The sequence below is a fragment of the Lepisosteus oculatus genome, chromosome 14 (genome assembly GCF_040954835.1).
Source record: "Lepisosteus oculatus isolate fLepOcu1 chromosome 14, fLepOcu1.hap2, whole genome shotgun sequence".
Lineage (NCBI taxonomy): Eukaryota > Metazoa > Chordata > Actinopteri > Semionotiformes > Lepisosteidae > Lepisosteus > Lepisosteus oculatus.
The window spans coordinates 53,683,513-53,697,456 of NC_090709.1; positions in this window are offsets into that span (position 1 = coordinate 53,683,513).

Here is a 13,944-nt window from a genome sequence, read left to right on the forward strand (position 1 = left end):
GTGGAGATGCTGGTGATAGAAAACGATGCATGAGATGCTTTACCTCTGAACTAAACTCGGCTCTTTAATTGTGTTAGGAAGAGTGAATAGCCAACAGTGTACATTTTAAAAATCAAAGCAAGACAATGAGACACAAAGAGAATTCGGAACACGAGCCTCTCCTTCATTGTTTAATGAGCTTTTAATGAACGCCTAAGTGAAAGACAAATTCACTATTTTCACTTTGTGATTAAAAAACACTTTTATCACGTTAAGCACTCCTGATGGTGTCGAATAGTTCTCTTTTCTACCTTCATCATTTGAGGATCCCCAGCTAAAATATCTTTTTAAACTACAACAAAATTGCAATATTTTGAATACTATTTAAGTTTACATAGTCACATTCCCGTGCTATTGACTTGGGCGCTCAACTATTAACTTCTTGTAGTTTGACTTGTGCCAAAAGTTTGAAATCTCTGCAACTATCAGGATGCTTAAGGACATCCAAAGAAACCCCATCACATTTAGGGGAGACGGTGTTGAGGTCGGATTAATTTGAAATGCGTCTCTGGGGACTTTTGATTTACCAACGTTATGTTTAACTGAAGGATACGCTGACTGACTGTGCCATAGAAACTAACGCACATCACCTTTTTCTACATTCACAGGTTTTTGGCTAAAGACAAAAAAATCTTTTTCGTTTCCTTGCCAGCTGGCAGTAATTCCTCTGCACTGACAAAACAGATGAGTATTTTATCTTTTGCAATTTGTATGGATTTTTTTAAAAACAAGTTGCTCCAAAAATTAAATGAACACTTCCATTAAATTTACTGTAGAAGCATGTTGCTGTCCATAATGATAAACTGTGTGGCAAGACAGGCACCACTGGGACTCAACCCCAGGATCTCCTGTTTACTAGGCAGGTGCTTTAACCAACTAAGCCACAGCATTCTCGCGTCCTAGTGTTAATCCTGCATCAGCAGGGTCAGCTTGTCAGCACGCCCGTCTCCATTTGGTGGTTTGAGCTGACGTTGCCATGACGTTGCCATTAAATGCGACCGAGAATAATCCAAACAGAGAACTAAGCCATGGCATTGGCATCAGATATCCCTTTTACAGCCACTTGGACACATCTCAATTGCTCTGAGACACCTGCATTCAGTGTGCGCTGAGCCTGCTCGCTGAGCAAGTGACAAGAAATGGCTTATGTCAAAGGAGTTCAATATGCTTTTTATGTTCAATGGGCTGTCCACTACAGCTAACACTGAAGCGCAGCACAGGCTCTGTGGTTTGACATCTCACAAGGTAAATGTTGAAATTGTAGGTGGAAGAGGAAAATTACCCTTGAGTATGGGGAAAGAGGCCAACTCATGTCCGGAGGGGGATAAAGCGTGTATGGCGGTGGCCTAGTGGTTAAAGCACTCTCCTCTTAGTACATGATACTCTGCACAAGTAGGTTCGAACCCCATCCTCCTCGAGGAAGGGCTTTGACACATTTTGACCTTTTTAAACTTGGTGTGCTTTCGTTTCGTTTCTTCGCTCCTGTACTACAGCAATAATATTTCTATAGGTGTATGATCATGGTAGCCTGACAGCAGGAACATGTGGCCCACAAACAGTGACAATATCAGAGGTGTCTGCAGTGTGTTGGTTTGTGAGCAATGATAAAATAACTTGACATGGAAGCAGGTGTGCCTGCATTAATACAGCTCCATTGAGAGGAAAAAGTAACACAAGAACCAACTTAAATTCAACAGCACGTTTCTGCAGCTGAAAACGGAACCTACTCCACGTGATGATTGAGCTCACAACCTTGGTATGACTCCACTACAAAAGCACCACAACCTGACCAATTGCGCTACTGGAGCAGCACAGCACAGTAGCACATTTTCCTCAGTGCACTCAAACAGTGCTTCTTCCCTAGCCTACCAGCTTCAAGACTTTTTTAAATCGATCAAAGATTCATTGGAAAAGGTTTGTAGATGGGTCAGGTGGGAATCACACCCAGATTCACTGCTTGCAAGGCAGCTATGTTCATCATTATACCCAGGACTGGCGCCAGGGGAATGATCTGTAGGGGGGGGTCTGAAATCCTGAGGGGGGCAGTGATATTTTGGTTTAAACGGAGCCGTTGCAACCATCCAAGTGAATTCTCGTAAGCAAGCCACTGATTAGTATTTCATGTTAGAAGATAACGACAAGCAATCTGGTATTTAGTGATAAAGAACAGTTCCATGTTCATCAGAACTCACGTGATTATTTTTGCCTGGAGCATCAACCATATGTGTTCATTTTTTCAACAACATCAACAGTAACGAGGATCTGAATCATTAAGAAATCATTGTAAAACTAACAGAAAGTACAAACTTCTATAACTACAGTCCTAGTTATATAACGATTGTAAGTATAAGGATAAACTACTGCAAGCCATTGGTCCACCTGAGCAAATAAGGTCATAATAATGTTGACACCCCAAAACATAGACACTATGTAACGTGCTGTTCCTGGATGGATAGCCCCCTGCACATCAAACAGTCTGATGTAGTAACTGTGAATTCGGGGTTAGTATAGTTATCTGACCATTGACAAAGTACAACTATTTTTTACGGCTCAAGTTAAGTAAGTGAAAGTGTTCAAAAACTTTTTATCCAAACCTTTTATCCAAAACTGAGGGGGGTGGAACTGTTCAGTTGAGGGGGCGATTTTGACATGCCAGTAATATTTTCACAAAATGTCCAAGAGTTACGAAAACACTTACTTTGTGTATAAAGTACATTGTGTACACACTGTAAGTTCACAACGCGAGAAATACTGCTCAATATGGGATCCTGTCCAGGAATATCAGGGCTGTAAGGGGGTCAGATCTATAGATGTAGTAAACACATTAGTGGAGACAGTGTGTCTGTTCTCTGTATGAGAGCCGGACAGGAAGAATAATCTGTGGTCTGGGAAGGAGAGACCCTCGTTGGAAGAGCGACGCTTCTCACAGGAGAGAATGAAAAAAAATCTTTGGGGGAATTAAAAGCACTTATGGGGAGTGACCTTGTGGTGCAACGGTAGTGCATCTGATACCACATCAGAAGGCTGTGTGTTCAAATCATGTCGAGATTGGCTGATGTATGTTCAGGTTCAGCTGGTGCCGAACCCGGAAATTATACCATGCAGTTTGGTTTTATCTGTACACCACATAGATAATCTAAATGAAATAACAGAGCAGTACAGAACACGCATTCAGGAAATTACACAGCAAGTCATTTTGAACATGACAAGAGAAAAGGCACACTGCACATCCGTGAAACATCACGTCCGACTTTAGAGACAGTTACATCACAGAATGGAAGTTTCAGGCCCCTTTTTCATTACAGGTTCAAACTAACCTGAAAGTTACAGAGTTTTAGGTAACTTTTGTATTAAAAAGTGTCTGAAGCCTGTAAATATAATTTGCCCTTTTTTAAATTGTGGATGAAATCCAATCCCATGTACCAAGACCTTACAGTATATTCATGTGAATTAAAATGACTAACGCTATTGGACATTAGCTGGTGCTTTTTGTAACGATTTGCTATTTCATGCTGGAAAGAAGGAAACCCGACCAACGTTTGCTTTCAGGTGTGGTTCATTCACATAATGGACATCTATTTCTGAGTAGCCTGATTTAAAAACACACGAACCCGGTAGAAGTCGAACCTACAATCTCATGATGCAAAATCAGACGCGTTATCCATTAAACCACTGGCCAATCATGTAACTGAATTGCACCATGGTAAGTTCAGCGCTGCAACTAGTAATACACCATCCCATCTAAAATTTCTAAGTGAGAAACGTGTTTTCTACATTTTTATCAGTTTTAAAATATCATCTCTTTAATACAGACAAAGGGTTTGTGTGTCACTTTGAAATTCTGATTGATTTAGAATTCAAAGAAAAAGATGTTTTCTTGAACAACGCAGTGAAATTATGACATCTTTCACTCTACTTCTCTCTTGTAGTAAAGCAGACCTTGCAGTGTGAGCATTTACTCCAGTAAATTAGGTCATGTATCATGTTAAATCACTTCTTCAAAACAAAACATTTCCTGGTGCACGTTTTCTCCATGAAAAAAAATACATTTTTCCCTTACATGATTTCTCGTTTTTTTTTTTCCATCAGAGTACAGAAAGAAGAAAAAAGGGAAAAGCAGTGTCGCAAAAAAACTCCATCGCCCTTGGGAGATGTCAAGCTCATCGGATATGAAAAGTGCCCAATAAAAGCAATTTCTCTTCATTTATCTTAGCTTCAGGGCTGCTTTTGTGTGTAGAGGAGGCAACTTGCTCAGCCAGCAGACTCAGCGCTTACTGAATACAGGTATGTTTTGAGTGTCATGCTGATCGTCTTATAAATGCAAAAGAAACTTTTAAAGCTGATAAAGTAATTTGCATGTGGCTACAACATCCCTGGAAGAGAGATTTTATCAGTTGCACATAATCGATATTTTTTACTTTTTGTTCAGCACTGGAAATCTATTTTTTTAAGTTTTCTTAAGAAGATCTCATGAAGTATTGCCAGGACCTACCTTTAGCACTCAATAGCGATATTAATGGAGTAGAAATGTAAGATAAATTGATGATCTGAGCTAAAATAGTCCTTACGCGCCTCCTGTAACAGTGTTCGTATTCATAGCAAGTAATATTCTTTTTCAACCCCAAACGTTGCTATTGCATTAAGCTTTGTGCGACCATTGGAGGTTTCGGTAGCTTCTGGAGAGCGCCCTTTTCCAAACTGAAACCTATAAGAACATTATTCAAGGTACACCATGTCCCAGAATCGTTCATCGGGACTAGGATTAATATCAATGGAAAGTACTTCAAGATTTAACTGAAATATTAAAAGAGTAGGAAAGCATTTAAAATAGAAAAAATCAGTTCAGATGATATTTAATTTTTGAGAAATGGGCACATACTGTACATCAGCTCAGTGAGCAGTGCGAGGTGCTCTCCTGGAGATGATGTTAAATTAGTTAAAATCATGTGATAGTTGAAAAAGCTTAATACTTAGTGAAACAGCCAGCACAAATGGTTGCGTTTGTGATTATGTCACTTCTCTACTATAGCAGCGTTGATAAAAGACCCTCTGAAAGCAGTAAAGCACTGCACAACTGAATTCGTTGCTATTTGGAGAAATCCACAAACTCGTGTTTTTCATGTGCTTTAAAAGACAGCCATACTCACCGACAAAATAACGACACTGCAGCTGATTTTTTCCGAAGCACAGTTGACCTTTCTGAGCCAAATGATGAAGCTCACCCAGTGAATACTATAGCAGAAGGTGGAGGAAAGTGCAACTTTGTAACTACTGCAACCACAGGGACAACTGCAATAAGCAGAATCAACTTCCCATCGAATGGTGTTGTTGTCTGAGGTACGCGATGTGAACGTGTGCAGAGAATCCCACAATCTCTTCAAAACTTGGACAAAGTATTTCTGATGGAGTGCTGTGCGCAAAGATTGAATAAGCTTTGCTCCTGCCGATGATTCTGCATGAAAAAGCACAGCATTCAAGTTTCACAGAAAAATGCACCTTGCCTACAAAACCAATTTAAAAAACAATTGCGGCACACTACGATTCACACTGACTCAAAAGTGATCACGGCAGATGTTGTTCCCTGCATAATGCTGAAGGGACCAAAGAGCATTGCTGTTGGGAATACAAAATGAGGCTTTTTTATGCCTTGATGTTAAGCTGACAAAGACTATCTTGAAACACCTAGTTCAGTCTCTCGACAGACTGTCAAGCAAAGCTTTTACCCATTGAAGTCGCAATAGAAGGAAGGTCTTAACCCACCAACACTTAGCAGCGGCAAGATTCAAACCTAACCCAGCGAAGAAAATGGAGCACAAACCCAGCACTTAGACCACCCAGCCACACTCCCAACACCTTACTCTTTTGGAGAACGTCGGGTGGGTTCAGCTCTTGTTGTGCGATGCTTGGAAATGACTGCACCTTCGTTTTCCGAGATGTTTCCTATCACTTCTTTGTCAGCTCTGAATATAGTGCTTCTTTGGAGCAGGCTTCAGACCTTTTATTTTATTTATAAAGGAGGGCGCATTCAGAAACGTGTAATTCCTGTTTTAGAAATACTTTGGGCAATGTGTTTTATATAACGCACAAACAGTATTCTGATTGTATACTGTAGACCTGTGTAGCAATCATACTGGACGTGACTGGGATTCTGAAATGTTTCTTGAAAAGGTATTCAGGGCTGCTTGAATCTATAATAAAAAAGTGACCCGAAACTTCCTACCTTCCAATCACTGATGTAGCTCTCCCTAAACCTGTACGTGATGTTTTGCAGATGTGCAATGTGCCTTTACTCCTGTATTAAAACTGACCTCTGTTGTTGGGCGGAGTTGAAGGAGAACTAACTGCACAGAAAAAGTACGTAACAATAAAATGTTTCTACACTTCAAAATGTCCCTTTAAATCCCTGCTCACACACGTCGGTGTGGGGAGCGGGCAGGTAGAGAGCTTTTACAGATGCTCATGATGTTTCTCATGAGGTGTTACCTGCAGTAGCATCTCTCTCCACGCCTTTGGAAAGAAAAGAGTGGCTCCAGTGCAAGGTATGGTCAGAACAGCTGGTCTGATTGTCTTAGAAAACAAGAAATTAAAATCAACAGGGAAATTGAACAATACAGAAATCAGTGCAGTATACAATAGGAAGCAATCAAACAAAATGCTCAGCAAAAATCGTAGTTGAGTAAATTGGTGGAAAAAAATATTTGTAAGCAAAGGAGAGCCCGCGCTGCGCGTGAAACACATCAATCGTTCAGCATTTCAGAAACATTTCATTGAATTGACAAAGAAGAGCCTTTAATGAACTATTCTTTACCCCTCTGTTCCTACTGTATTTAATACCACCATCTATTGTCTCCTCTAACTGTGTATTCTCATCCTGCTTATCTTGTGTATTTTTTTAACTTTATTGGTTTCATTCTGTAAAGCGCTTTGGAAAGCCACCTTTAAAGGCACTATATAATGTAAAGATTATTATTATTATGATTAATAATAATGAACAGTGCATTTAACACTGAGCACATGCGGTCCTTCTTTGCAAAGGATTGCAAAGGTTGGGAATTAGCCTTTCACTCGTGTTGTTGAAGACCGTATCCTGGCTTTGTTGCAGGAAATGTCTGGATGCCATCACCGGATCAAGGAGAGGATCAGGGTTTTGGGAAGTCTTTTTGATGCCTGACACTGTGTGTTGTAACGGGTGTCATTCTGGACCTAAACAACAGAGAACACTGTTGAAATCGCTGAACTGCCTAGCGGACACTTTGTCGCCTTCTTCTGACCTGTATTTAATGCGATTCTCTGAAAACTTGGCACGTTATATCTGCTACCTTTATGGAGGGCACACTCATAAGAATCATAGATTCGATCACAAGCATCTAAAAATGAGCATGAGAAAATGACATCACGCTATAAGCCTGAATGGCACAAATTCTCCTGTTACTTCTGCAGCAAATGTGTGTTTTTTGCTTCTTAACACTGAGATAGTTGGAGATATTTGGCAGCAGTGGGATTCCAACTCACACCCCCAAAGAGACTAGAGCTTTAATCCAGCTCTAAATTAAAAACTGGGTGACTTGTAAGGGCTGGTAGGAGAGGAAAGGTATAAATGCTTCTTTTTTTGGACAAAGTCTTTATCTTTACTAAAAGAAGGAAAGAAATATTTGATTATTATTTTTTCACCAGTTGTTCTGATCAAATTATTGTAACGCAGTGCCATATTAAGGTATAATATGTACATGAACGTCATGTCTGAGTCGATGATGGCAGCTGAGTATCACTGGAGGACAGTTCATCATGAGTGGGTAAGCCTGCATAATGAGGGAGAAGAGATCGGCCTCTCTGACGCAGTGTCCAGTGACACTAACCTTCTGTCCTACTGTTCTCTACTTATGTAGAGGGTGAATGTTTATGTAGGTGAATGTTAGGTTTCATTCTTGTAAAATATTTCCGAGCACTTTTTTTGTTGCTGAAAATTAAACTTGTGCATTAGAATTAATTCCGATATTGTCACCTAATTCTATACATTGTTTCATCAGACTAGAACATTTAGAGGAGCTCAATTGCATTTATGAATTGCATAGTGATATTATTTCTTTCCATTTAAATACTTCAGTCAAAAATGTAGAGAAGGTGCTCCTGTTTTCACCATTATAAGAACTGTGATGCACCAGTAATATTTACTCTCACAAAAGTATTGTAATTGTATTGTTCTGTTCTGTAACAATCTTGAGTGACACAAACCTTCTGTTTTACTGCACTACACTTCTCCAGAGGCCAGTTCAGCACACAAGGATCCTCAGTCAAACAAACACTGCAATCGCTTGATAAACGCCATTTCTCATCCTTTCTCTTAGTGTCGGTGCTACTATTGTATGCAAAGGAGGCGACTTGACAATTAAATCTTAAAGAGAGTCTTCATGGAGGTGTGCGTCGGCAAGCTGGGCAATTGACTGGGCTTGTGAAGAAACCAATCTCATTCAACAACCATACAAATTGCACAGCTTAAGGCACATGAAGCGAAATCTGTGAGCTGATTGACACAAAACAATGTCACTTCACATTATTTGCAAAGTTGTTTTGCTTGTCTGACCACCTCTTCCTACTTCACAGTGAGCACATATATTTCAGTTTCTTTCCCCCATGTGGAGATGTATCCACTGCCAAAACTGCTGTCTGATTATTTAAATTATCTGTAAAACTGTTACATGACTTCATCTAATTGTAAATTTATAAGACGGTCTATGAGACATTTGTTAGAGTAGCTGAATCCCAGGGCTCGTATGGAATCACACACAGACGGGTCTTCTGTGTGATCTGAGTCCCACTGCCCAGAGCTACAGACTGGTCAAATGGTCACTATTGTAGACACGACCATCGGACCATCGGCTACAAATAATCAATATACTGATCATAGTGTCACTACTGGTGTTTATTACATAAATACTATATATAAATAATAAGATAATTCCACACTCATATGTGTTATAAAACATTTATAAACATTTTGGGAGGCTGACATACAGTAAAGAAAGTAATACTGAAGGGCTGGAAGTCCTGGAAAGCGTTAATAGAACCTTCTTGCTTTCAACCTGGAACAGAGCCCACAACTGCCAGATCAGTGACCCCTGAGCCCAGTTCACAGAGAGGAGAACCAGGAGCTCTTTTATGTCTCTAAGAGGGCTGGGAGGAAGGAAAAAAGGGGGAAATGTGACATGAGTCCAGGCTGTTCTGTCTGATATTGTTCATGTAGCAGCACTGATTGTCTGAATATCTTCTAGTTCTGGATTGTGAGGATAGAGAGCAGTACAGAGTTGAGCTTCTGTCTGAGTGTGAGTCTGAGCTGTGAATCTGACTAAGAGAATAATGATTTTTTATTCTGCCTGAGAATTTTTCCTGATAATTTTTCTTCTTTTCCAAGTGGTGTTACATCCCCTTCAGATACTCTACACAGACTGCCAGAGAGAAGAGGAGAGAGAGATGGACAGATAAGAGCACATACAGCAAGAGACACATACGTCACATACACATACGTTACTTTGAAGCAAGTGTTCATTTCTTTTCTGGAACAAGTTGTTTCTGAACTTCAAGAAATTCATACAACTTCTGAAAGATAAAATACAAATCTTGCTTCTCAGGACAGAAGAAATGCTGCAAAAAAATGCCAGTGATTTGTGAAAAGCAATGGGAATGTGTCCCTGTGCAGCTGTTAAACAAAGGGCTGCTGGGTCAAACGCACTCAGGGACGTGCTTCAGATTGTGATGATGTAAACATAATCTCCGCTAAAAATTGAAGGGATTTGTTCGCAAACCCTCTTGAATGTTGCAGGAAATCTTCGTGTTTTACTCGTGTGCAACTACAACAAGTAAACAATTAAGTACCTAAGTCAATGTCCAAGAAACCATCCTCACGTGTGGAATTTTTCTTTAACTGGCTGTTGGGAGAATTCATTTATACACCCGTTGTATCCTTAGCAAAAATATTTTAAAATTAGAACACAGATTTGTTGGAGAACTTGACAATCCTTGACAATCATTATTAAATGAGCATTATACAAATGTGCGTTGATATTTTTAATATGTACCTTAATTGTAATGTATATATATAATTGCTTTGATATGGATGTTCATTTGAAGGAATTGAGGAAACTATGAAGGATCGCAGAACAACCAAAGATACATTTGGGCATCTGCTATTGGTAAAGATTAACGAATACAGTAAGTGTGAAGCTTGCACACACACGAGAGAAAAAAATCAGTTTAAATTCACTTCATTATACTGACGGTGTGTATAGCAGAGGATGGTTTCGATCCATCGACCTCTGGGTTATGGGCCCAGCACACTTCCGCTGCGCCACTCTGCTGACAGCTGTCATAGGGTGATTCAACACAACTGCTCTATCTTTGCTTTCTAAAAGTGCGCCCGAGATGAAAAGTCTAAACGGTAAACGCAGACGTCATTTTGAGCACTTGGTCTTTTATAGTACAAATATCACACGCTGCACTACATGGGCGTGTCTTCAAGATCGTTGAGAACCAAACCTTCTGCTTTCCCAAGCAACTGATTTTTCCTCCTTAATTCACAAATCTTCAATGAGAATCAGTGAAACGAAAACCAAACACATGTCCACACTCGCGTCCTAGTGTGAAAGAAAAATGATGGAAGCATTTGAGAAATAAGAAGAGTAGTCTGAACAGCTCCAGTCTATCAACTGCTCTACAAAGTGATCGCTACTTCCACACCCAGTTTATAACACTGACAATGATTCAGGAAGCACAGCAAAGTTCTAAAAGCAGTGGTTGAAAAGCGTCTAGATACATAAAATGACAGTTTCTCAAAAGTAAAATCTTCAGCTTTTAAATATTGTCATCCACATATTTTCGTTTTTCTCTTTTTTACATAACACGCTTTCGAGAAATAGACTGTCTTGTAATGAAGGCTGCATTAGAAAATGTGTATCTAAATTAAAATCAGGTTTATGACTTCTGCGTTTTTCAGCTTTCTTAGCGCTTGGGTCTTGATTCAGATATTGCAATGAAAGCAACAGGGGAGTAAGTTTTCCTTTTCTAAATCAAAGGTGATCTGCTCACAAGGAAGTATAAAAACTTCAGCGTTTACTTTTTGAAGACCGCAAATTGTCGAAACACTATTGCTTCATAAGCTAATAAGTAACGTTTCTGAGCACGCATTGTATTACTAATGAACAAGTAATAGGTTTATTCCATGCTGAAAAAAAAAAGAAGAAAGAGAACACAACGTTTCGGCCGTGGAGCCTTCTTCAGGTGTGAGAGAGACAGGGCAGTAGGCAAAGGTAAAGTAGCGGGAGAACAAAGGTTGGGAGTGAGAGGCGGGAGCAGGGGACAGAAAGAGAGGCCAATCAAGAGGTGTGAAGTCAGAATGGGTGCAGAGAGGTGTGAAATGAAACTTCCAATGAATGGAGAAAATTTAAAAGAACAGTAATCTGTCGTTAAGGGAAGGGAGAATGTGTGATCCTAACTGCAGAATAATTTTAGTTTCGGTGGTCTTTCTGATGTATGAGTTCGGAAAACCGTCTTTGAGAACACAGACGGAGAGATTAGTGTGGTCGTGGCCGTCAGAGGTGAAATGAGAAACAATGGGCTTGGAGAGATCTTTAATCTTCACAACCCTGACGTGTTCTCTGAAGCGGTCTCCGAGTCTCCTTCCTGTTTCTCCAATGTAGATGGCTGGGCATTTACTGCAAGAGATACAGTAAATAAGGTTGCTGGAGGTACAAGATGCTGTCTGGGTGATCCGGAATTGTCCTGAGGGGCCTTGAATGAGTGTGGTGGTGGCTGTTTACTTGCAGGTGATACAGCGAGCTCTGTTGCAAGGGAAAGTGCCTGGTGTGGATGGTTGTTGAGGGCGGTCAAGGGAGCTGTGAACAAGGAGGTTACGCAGATTAGGTGGTCGGCGATATGAGATGATAGGGCGATCAGAAAAGAGGGCCCCAACGGAGGGATCATCCTGTAGGATGGAAAAGTTCTGGTTAATGGTCCTGGGGATAGGAAGTGTGTTAGGGTGGTAAGGAAGCACCAAGGGAATGCGGTTGTTACGGCGGGAGTTCCTGATCGGGTTGATGGTCCGGGGGGTGTTTTTGGCTCGGGCAAGGGCCCTGTCAATCACACTGCTGGGATATCCTCTGTTGATAAAAAATGAGTACATTTCGAGGGCTTGGTTCTCGAAGTCGATGTCGTCGCTGCATAGTCGTCGTAACCTAAGGAACTGTGAAAAAGGAAGAGAGTTTTTAGTGTGGTTGGGGTGAAATGAGCTGTACAGGAGGTAGCTGTGTGAATCCGTGGGTTTGTAATAAACTGAAGTGGACAGTCGGGGGTAGTTGATGGAAGATGGAAGAAGGTGGAAGAAGCTACCCACTTGTATTACTAATGCTGTTATTAATAAAAAAAAGCTTAAATTCACATAATGGAATTTGGACGGCTCAAAGTAGTCTATTCCTTGTACAACTAACTTGCCCGCTGAGTAGAGTTTTAAGCAACGGCAGCAGATATAGCAGTAATAGCAACAGCGTAGAGTGTCACAACACTCTATGAGAGAATTGCGGCTTCAGATCGTTTTGTTCTGTTGAAGCTGCCTACAGGCTCTGAATTGTTGACATTGGCTGTGATCTTCTTTTTTCAGGTTTCATGAAATTCTTCACATATTTGAAATATTTCATTCGGGTTCGCCCAATACACGGTGCAAACCGTACCTGCAGCAGAATGCTGTGGCACATGAAGCCCTATTGTTTGCCGGTTGTAAGGATTGAGGTGCGTACTACAAATCGAGCAAGCGAAAAGAAAATTAAACAGGAGTCACTTTTTGGATTGCTAATTCATTGTGCTCTGCTCGTCTAGGTTCAAATCCCATCCTTGTCATGGTTAAGGCCTGAGACGTGTATGTTTTTTCTAAACGGTGTTTGCATTTGTTTCCTCTTTTACTCCTGTAAACTCAGGATTTTATTTCCTTGGTGGCAACAATACGCTTCTGTACAGTAAATGGTAGATTCTGCTTTCAAATTAGCTGCACCAGGCATTCGGGTACAGAAAAACACAGGGATTTAAAATTCAGGAATATGAATGGCCAATTGCTTACAGCTAGGGTTTTTACGTTTTCTTATTTAGCGATTTGTGTATCAATCTTTTAACAATTCATTAAAATGCTAACAATATGTAAAATCAAAACAACAGCACCGTTAAATGCTGGGGAGACAGGTAGTTGTTTTTTTCAATCAGATGCCAATCTCTAATGCTGTGTGTGAGAGCTTATGTATCTTTCCTTTTCTCACATTTTCTGACAACTATTCCAAAGGGGCACCCTGTCAGCTCCTAATACTTTTTAAAAGTCTGCCTGCATGTTTGATTATTGTCGTTTTATTTAGAAAAAGTTCAATATTGATCAAAACTAAAGAAAATTAGGATCACGAATTAAAACAGGGCTGAAGATACGAGTCGCTCTTGAATCAGAGCTGGGCGACATGGGCTTCTGTTCTGATATGATTGTACGAGAAGCAGGAGGAATCTCTTCTCTCCTATGGAGCATGAGCTGAATCAGGAGTGAGACATTTCGTATGCTCGTGCATATGTTAACGCATGCATATGTTAACGCATGACCTACATCGTAAAACTAAATTAAAAAATAACATTAAGTTGTCAAAGACATTCATTTATATACAAACAAGAGACAGACATAGTAATGATTCTACATTAACTTGTCCTGCACTGATCAGACTAATTGAAATGTATGAAAGCCCGTTTCCGCCAGGGAGTTACAAAAAAACGCGCTATGGTATCGCAGAATTCCGACTAAGTAACTCAGAATTGCGACTTAGTAACTCACAACTCCGACTTTATATCTCACATTTGCAACTTCGAAATAGCCCATATTTCATTGTCTGTCCT